Below are 5,841 nucleotides of genomic sequence, written 5' to 3' on the forward strand. Positions count from 1 at the left end.
TTGGACATTTTTCTCCTTTTCCTAGCGCAAATGCCCAGCTTTTCTAAACGCGTCGAGAGCGGATGTAAACAGATAATGTGGTTGAGAATGTTTTTTTTTATCGCAAACCTGGGTCGCTTACGGGGGCTGGGTGGCAAAAGAATCCGGAAAACCGGTGACCAGCGTTCACACACACACGGAAGTGGTATTAGTGGTCACATTTTGATGTAGCGACCATCCGCGAAACAGAATAGAAGCACACGAAGGTGTCACCAAAGTTCAGTGGTTTTCTGTCCCGTCGTTGAGAGTTCGCCGAGGACAGGACAATACATGAATTCACCGGTAACGTGTGCCGCTGGTTAAGGAACGACCCGGTGTTTGATCCACGCTGACCCATCTAACTAGGGTTAAAAAGAACCTTGGGTTTTCCTCTGCTGTTTTAGTGATGTGTCAACAACGAATTACTGCGGAATTGCGGAGCGAATGGCAAGTTGTGTTGTTTTAAATTATGGTATTAGCGCAAATATTGGATGTCGGCAATGTTTCACGATGTCGTCGTTCTTTATCGACTTTCAGTGTGTGCGGACTATTTTTAGAGGGAATGCTTTCAGGTTAAAGTAATCAATATAGTATGTGACGTACCGAACCTACCGAACCTCTTATCTAATGAAAAGGTTAACGACTTTGTGTGTAGAACTTATCGTGCATAAAGAAGCATTCCATTCGTCCATGATTCCATAGAAGCAGTTGCTTCTCTTGGCCGTACGGATCTCCGAGAGGATATGCCACAGAATGCAATTCCTCTCCGTATCTGTTTATGCACCATTTAACAATCCGTCTTCTTCTTTCGATCGTTCCTCTGCCACGGGGAGCCAAAATCCAACCCGCGAGGCCACTTATCGCACTCCGAGTCGAGCCGATCAAAACCAACTGACGGCTGCTGTCTGTCGGGTGATCAATTTCAGTTCCGGCAATCCGGAGTCCGGCGACGCGTATCCCATTGCCAAGTATCGTTTCCGCCGTTTCCTGTTTTCTCCACCATGCAGCAACATCGTGACGGAATTTCCCGATTTTCGATCCGTTGTCTAGTCGGGTGTGTGTGCGAAGTGTCCATGTTGTTGTGCCTCACAATGCACAATCTATTGGAAGAATTTATAGCTACGGAATGTTTTCGGCGGGTTCTCCCCCAAAGACCGTTGGCTTTGTTTGTCGTCCTGGTTGTGCAACGGAGTCACATTATTGATTAAATTTGCTATAAAATCAATTCTCGACTTTCGCTTGCAACCCCCCGGCGGAGCTCGCCTCGAGCTTGTTTACTGACCGACACTTTCCCGAGATCCTAAGTGTGGGGAAAAACCCTCGGTGGTTGTGTAGGGGAATTGATTTGGGGAAACTTTTACCCGGTTCCCGGTGTGTCTGTTTTCGCGCCCATCGTCGTCCACTGTCCGTGTGGAAATTTACTTTGCTTCGAGAGTGCCGGAGAAGCCGGCGAGTGATATTGTAAAGTGGTTTAGCTAATCGAAAGTTCGGAGTTTGAAGCCCCTCGGAGTTTCGGCATTTTTGCGGCAAACAACCACCCGTTATGTGATACCATGGTGGGATCCGTGACGACACCGGTGCGACATGTGGTCTAATCGTGCTAAGCTCTTTATTCAATTTTCAGCACAAACAAGTGCCACAGGCCGGTTCGACATTATTCGTTCAATGTGCCGGGTTCGTTGCCTTGCTTCATGTTTTAAGTGTTTGTTGATGGCCGTAAGTTGTGCTTAAGGTTTGCTTTAAGGCCCTTTTTTCATACAAATGCCATGCTTCGCTGTTTCCAGTCCTCTGACGAAAGTTGAGCAAAAATATTATGTTCGTCTTTCTTCGAATCGCTTTTGAAACAAATTTGCATCGTTCAGTTAACTGTACTGTAGCTTTTGCCACGTTTAAATCATTTGAAGTAACGAATGATAAGGCAACGAACGAACAGAGAACCTGGCCACGGATAAAAGTGGTACAAAAATAAGTTCTCGTTAATCTCATGCTTGGAATTTACTAGCCCCACGAATGGAAAACATGGCAGACATGGGCATTGCTATAGAACTGGCAATGTAGAAGAACAGGAATAATTTTAACATACGTTCTGCTCTCAGGGTATGATCAATTTAAATAACGTGCCAATTTGCGTCAGAAAATCAGAACGTCTAGAACATTTTTTTTGCTTTTCACATACAAACCTATATTTTCAAAATTTACCATAGAAAATGAATATTTACGAAACAACCACAACGACAATAACGAACCTCCAGTACGACACCGTTTCAGGATTCCGGCAATCGTTTTGTGAAACTCCAGTCGGTCAGTTCCACTTTGCTTCGCAATCCGGACTCCTGGTTGGGCTGGGCCGAGGACCACCCTGGTATCCCGGGGCCAGGTGTATTAATCATGTTGTCTAATTGAAAAACTTTTATAGTTTTTTCCTTATTTGCTGTATTTTCTTTACTTTCCTTTCCGACCGGAGCGTACTTTATGACGACTTTGTGGCCCGTTTACCACCGTCTCCTGCTTCGGTGCGTAAAAATAACCGACCTAATCGGTCGACCGACCGGTCAGGAAACGGATACGTCGGCTGGCTGAACAGCGTAGGACCAACGACGTGGTGTGGAAAACGGAAGCCTACACCGGACACAGTAGGATTTTGGTAGCCGCCCGTCGTCCAGACGGCTCGAGGTCGGATTGTAAACGGTCATCTTTACGAGCAGTTAGCTGTTTGGTTAGATTATTTAGGTAACCGATTTGGGACGCTCTTAGAGCCTGTTGGGTAGCAGTTGTTCTACATGAAAATAAATACAAAAAGCACTAAGCCCTAAAGTAAAGAGCTTCGTGAGGAAGAGCGTAATTAGGATGGGTTTTCTTGTAAATAATGAAGGTTTGGTGAAAAATCTCCTTTTATGTGTAATGTTAAATGCATAGGAATTAACAAAACGATTGTTAGAGTTGTTTGTAATCATGTGCTTTGAATGGTGTCTAATAATCCCCGAAAAGGTGTTTGTAACCCGATAACCCAGTGGTGGATTTTTAATCTCTTGATTAATGATTCAAAATGATTGGCTAATCTCTATGACAAATGTGGTACGTAATCGATTTCAGTAGATAACAGTGCGCCAACCTTCGATAACCGGGGACATTTACATTTCAGTATAACGGGAGTCTAGTAAAATACGAATCGGGCGTACTAATGGAGTTCAATGGAAAGGTAACAGAGCCATATATTATCTTAAATTAGCGATTAACGGAAAAGAGGTATTAGACGGGGTTCGGTGGATTCCTTGCCAGGCGTGGAACTTAAGTGAAAAAAGATTTTTTTTTCACGTTGCCCGCCGGACAAGGACTTCATTAAAATGGTTTGCTTTCGATTCTTGTGGCGAGACGTTCTTCGACCCAGAGAGGTTAATGGAATGACGGTCAAATAGAACGAATGGATGTCCGAGAAGAAGGAAAAGCGCTTCCTGGACGTATACCATCTGGAGGACGTCGTCGGGTCCGCTTCAGGTCAGTGCGTGTCCCCATTTCTTCGCGGCACTCCTTAAGGCTAGGGGCATGGGCTGGCGCTCGTGGACAGAAAGAAGTCTGACGGAATGGCATTTTTCCGTGGCACTCCTGCCGGGGTTCCATAATTTATGCAGCGCTCCCTCAACGCCGTTGTGGCCTGCTATCAGTGGGCTAAAAACTCCGAGCCCGTGCGTGATCCGTTGCAATTTCTTAGCTCTCGACCGAAGGTTTTCATTGAAAAGAGGAAGTTCCTTTTGTTTGCTTTACCAGCTTATTTCAAGAGTAGCATAACTTGATTTCCGATAAATGGACGATGTGGTGCAGTGGACGTTAATTGAATCATCGAACCGTTGTGTTGCTGCGTGTGGACAATCAACAAGCTGGATCAACGTCGTCTTCAAGGACCATAGTACAGTATCCATCACTAGTGTCTGGAGCTCCAAACGGTCGAAGAAATATTGTTCTAGAGAAAACCAAGCACCCGGCATGACAAAACTAAACACCAAATCTGGTGGCGTTGAACCGGAAAAGCTGACCCGCCCAAGAAATGACTGCGAAACAGCTCATTCCATCAATAACTTATCGAAAAAATCAAGCCGACTCTGGCACGTGTTTCCCGTTGGCTAAGCTTTCGTCCATCGATTCTTATGAATAAACCAGAAACAGAAGGGGTTCTGCACGATTCGTTGCTTCCGAGCCCGGTCATCCCGGCCGACTGTAGTTCCGGTGTTTTTTTCCACATTTCTCCCACGTAAATCCCGAGTTTTCCAACACACACACACACACGTGGCGTAACGAGCGTAATAATGGGGAGGGCTCTGAAATTGATACCCTTTGCTGGCCCTGTTGGGGTGACACCCGGCAATATATGATGGACCCATCGCTCGGAGGGTTAACACATCGGGGAAAAAGCTCATAAATCTTCTTTCCGGTTTTAAGCCCCAGTGGCAGCAGTGGGGCTAGCGGGAGGTGATGATAATCTTTGGCGAGGATAAATTAAACATTAAACGGTGCCAACGAACACCGGAACAGGGATGGGCGGATGTGTGCAGATCTTGTTGCCCGGTCGTGCGGCAGGATTATCGATGGGTTTTCATTTATTTATCCCAACCAGAGCCGACGATTTGTTTCGAATCGGACACATTGTGTGAAGGTGCGAAAACTTTCCGTCGGTGAGCTGGTTCCGATTTGGTGCTGATAGTTAATTTATGATCAAGCCATTGGTTTCCCTTTGATTCCTTCTTACCTAACCAGTTTCCTTTCATACACGACCTATCATATAATGATATTATTAAACTAAGCACAGAAAGCTGTTCAATGAAATGAAAGTTAGCTCAACATTAGTCAAAAGACAGCCAAAATTCACTGCACTGTTCGAGCTTTTTCAGACTGCTTTCGAACAGTATCTTTTTCAATGGAAATCTCTCAACCGTGGCATTCAATAGCTTGACTCGCAATGCTGAATGGGAACGTAACGTGCGCCCCAAAGACATTCGCGGAAACGTGATACGATTCAATGGGCGAAATGTGGTTATGATGAGTTTCGTTGCCGGACCGCCGGACCGACTTTCCAAATGCCCCATCAGGAATCGAACCGAGAGCGTCGGACCCAACGAAGCGCCATAATAAATTAATGTCCCAGCCCCACGGCAAGATAAGAAGCTGTCGGTATCTTGTCTTTTTTTTTGTTCTGCTCTCCAGAATCACTCTCCAGAATGTACCTTTGGTAAAAAATGTGCCATTCAGCACTTTTCGCCCCATCGCGATATTAATGGATCGGAGCGATGTCCTTTTTTCGCGCCCCGGTCGGTGAGCAACATTTACCGGTTCATGCTGGCGAACCGAACCCGACCCGTTTGAAATGATATAAGCAGTTCGTTCGTTCGCAAACAATCAACCTTTGAGTTCACGGGCCGTGAAAGGAACCGTCTCCGTCATCTACGGCACGCTTTTAACTCATTTCGCCGATTCACTTCCGTCCCTGGAGGGAGGGCGCGAAAAAAGAGGCGCCAAAGTGTTCCGCAGCAGGGTGCAGCCCAAAGTGCAGCCCTGCAAAGCTTCACCACCATCGTTTTCTTTGTAAGGACACTGCATCGTGGTCCGCTTTGGCAGGTATTTAACGGTGCACTGGTTTTCTGCTCGGCTGTGCCGGCCGGCAACATTGCAAACATCTGGAAAACATAACCAGCTTTATGATGGTTTTTTGTTGCCGTCGGTCATCGAAACCGAGAAAATGAAGGCGACTGCCCATAAAGGGCATTACGAAAGGCAAAGGTATTTCCGTGGGCAGTGCAGCTTGGCCAAAAGCGAGTCCACACATTACTACCA

The sequence above is a fragment of the Anopheles cruzii genome, chromosome 2 (assembly GCF_943734635.1).
Source record: "Anopheles cruzii chromosome 2, idAnoCruzAS_RS32_06, whole genome shotgun sequence".
NCBI classification, from domain to species: domain Eukaryota; kingdom Metazoa; phylum Arthropoda; class Insecta; order Diptera; family Culicidae; genus Anopheles; species Anopheles cruzii.